Source organism: Macrobrachium nipponense, chromosome 25 (assembly GCF_015104395.2).
Source record: "Macrobrachium nipponense isolate FS-2020 chromosome 25, ASM1510439v2, whole genome shotgun sequence".
In the NCBI taxonomy this organism is placed as follows: domain Eukaryota; kingdom Metazoa; phylum Arthropoda; class Malacostraca; order Decapoda; family Palaemonidae; genus Macrobrachium; species Macrobrachium nipponense.
In genome coordinates this window covers 827,998-831,373 of record NC_087214.1, presented here as the reverse complement: position 1 = coordinate 831,373, position 3,376 = coordinate 827,998, and positions in this window count along the sequence as shown.

Here is a 3,376-nt window from a genome sequence, read left to right as displayed (position 1 = left end):
GAGAGAGAGAAAAAAAAAATTGGTGGTTGGATGGTTAACGACTGAATTGGTTGTTGGTTAGTTCTGGGTGTCTGCTGGTGCAGCTGGAGTTAGCTGTTAGAGTTCTGAGTTTTCAGGCAGTCTTTGGTGAGAGCTGGTGAGAGTCAGTAGCGTCGGCAGCAATCTATTGAAGGCATTGAATGTCTTTTAGGTTGTGTGTTGTTGATTTGTTGTTGGTTGTTATTAAGGTTGATGTTATTTGCTTTGGAGTTGTTGTGCCTGTGCTGTTGGATTTGTTGTGCTTGTGAGTTTTGTTGAGTTATATGTGAGTAGTTGTGGTTGGTATGGGTTATGGTTGAGGGTTGTTGTTGGTGAGCTGTTGTGATTTCTTGGTGGTGTTAGTGGGTGTGCGTGTGTTGTTTTTTTGTGTTAGTGATTGTTTGTGCCATGGTCTTTTGTTGTGGTTATTGTGTTGTTGTTTGTGTTGTTGCCTTGTTGTTTGCTTTGTTGTTGAGTTGTGGTTGTGTTCCTTGGTTGTTGTTGTGAGGTTGTGGTTCTTGGTTGTTGTCTTTGTTGTTGGTTGTGTGTTATGACGGCCGTATCCAGTGGACAGTACAGCTCCTCGCCCTGAGTGTGTCAAGAAGTGATTGGTAAGTACGTACATGTGTTTTGAGTGTTTTTTGTTTTGGGGTTTGTGTAGGTCAACTGTCCTGCGTGTATTCAGTAGTGTAAAGAGGAAAGTGTGACTGAGGGTGAGTTTGGCAGCTGGAATGATTAGGTTTATGTGTGGGGCGGGGGGATTTGCCCGCTTGCTTTTAAGCTTGTGATCCCGCCACAGTGTCATGACCTAACCCACAGCTGATTACCCACTGTGTCCACACCCAGATGGATCTGATATAAAGACAGACAAAAGCAAGCTGTTCAGCCAACTACTTGAGTTACAGGATAGTTTCACGTACACTTGTAATGATGATGAATGTGACCTAAATTGATGGTGACTCTTGATCTACTTCGTATCTGTCATTTAGATATAATCACATGGAGACCTTGCCAGAAATCATCTAACTAAAGGAATACAGTTCGCTTAATGATACTTGCCAAAACTTGAAGAAGAGTAACAAAACCTAGTGATCTATTTATCATTACTCGCCCAAACCAAGCATCCAGACACAGCTGTATGAAGTTATTACAGAATGTCATTTCCAAATAACAGTGTGCAATGATTGTTCCCAGAAGAAAGGCAGGAAGACAAGTAAGGACCAATCTCAGTAAAGATTTTCATTGTATCCCATTGTTGCAACTAAACTTCTGAAATGACCTTGGCCTTGAGATGACATCTAAACATCCAGCACTCTCCAGGGTAACCAGAAGGGAGCCAATACTCTCACCACCATTCATGCAACCAGTGGTATATGATATATAGCTGTCAGAGCCTGCAATACTGTTGATTGTTATTCTTATCATAATGCTGTTAATTCACATTACTACATATCTTATGTAGATATGGTCTTAACTTACATTTATGGGCTGCAACCTCATTTCACTATCCTTTTTTGGAGTGAAGGGAAATGTCAATGGAAGAGACTATAAAGTTTAGGCCTAAAGGCCAAGTGCTGCAACCTATGAAGTCATTCAGCAATGAAAGGGAAATTGAGATTAAAAAGGCCTTAAAAGTGTAACAGGAGGAAAACCTCTCAGTTGCTCTATGAAAAAATTGTTCGGAAAAGGTTGAGGAAAGTAAGATGTATGAAAAAGAAAATGAATGGAGGTATGGTATAGGAATGAAAGAGGTTGCAGCTAGGGCCCGCAGGTGTGCTGTAAAGAAACGTAAGTAATGCCTACAGTGTGCTGTAAGAGGTCCACTGACATCACTATTTCCCTATGGGGGTATGTCAAAGTATGCCAGATATGCAAAACTGCATCAGTTTTGCATATCAGTAAATTAGTATATTAATATCAAATACCAATCAGTTGTGCTGGACTTACGAGGTCATTCAGCGCTTAAACGGAAATTGACAATAAATTTACAGGCGTAACAGGAGGAAAACCTCGCAGCTGCGCTTTGACACAATTGTTAAGGAGGATGGAAAGAAAGAACATGAACACAGGCACAGGAAAACAAATGAAAGGAGTTGCAGCTAGGAGCTGAAGGGACGCTCAAAGAGCCCTAAGTAATGCCTACAGTGCACTGCATGAGGTGCTCTGACGGCACTACTCCCCAATCAGGACTGTCTGTTTGACAATAGAATAATGATTACGTGGACATTTGCACCACGAATGTAAATGAAGAATAGTTTTGATTAATGGTGTTGGGATGAAAAAACAAAACCTGGCAATATGAAATGACAGGTTTCAATGGCAAACAACCTTACTGCTCCTGTTAAGCAACTGCCTTGCTTGTTCTGGTCTGGATCATTATTTCTGCCGTAAAGTGAATTTTGAACTGGCTCTATTAATAGTAGAAATGACAAAAACAATTCTATCTACACCATACTGCTGTTGTACAGCCAACCTCAAGACCTTACATGCTGCATTTTTTTTTTTTTTTTTTTTTTTTTTTTTTTTTTTTTCAATGCAAAAAGATTTTTTAAAATAAGGCCATAATATGTTTCATAAGAGTGAAATCTGTCACACATATCAAAACTGTAAGAAATGATTACCTATGTGCATCCAAATTTTGGAAAAATTGACTAAATATATCCAAAACTTGTGGTCATCCAACACTGATACCTTCAACAAAAACACATCTTTATCAAGCCTAAATAGTTCTATTTGATTGTTTTTACACCTTAATTCTGAAAAAAATATAAATATAAAATTATTACTGTAGCTACAACGCATCAACTGATATCACTGGGTGGGAGGGGCCCATGTGACGTAACCATTCAAGTGGCAGCAACATGAACCACCTGGAACGTAGGTCTACAATGAATAGAGACAAATCTTGACAATAGTTTATATTTGTTATAGAAATATTTGGATTATCATAAAAATAACAATTTATATTTCTTAACCACTTCAAAAATTATGGGAGTCCGTGGTTTACGGCGCTTAGCTAATGACAGTAACCAGATTTTGGGGGCTGGTTATTAGTTTATCAGTTCTGATAAACCTCTTAATAGCAAAGTTAACAGCGCTGTTCAGCAGGTCACAGGCACTTTCGGATGCCATTTATTCGGTTAACAGTGAATTTCGGTTACAGGAGCTCAGCCGATGATTGAACCCCATCATTAACCGGAGACTGCCTGTATATCTACATATTCTTGAACTTCCTGTGACCTTGTGAAGGAGTCAACTGTATGCCAAAATAAAGCACAATTTTAAAGAAAATAAAATTCTTAGTTTTAAAAAATGTTTTGTAGGGCTTGGTGTAAATGCTAATAAATAATTAGATTAA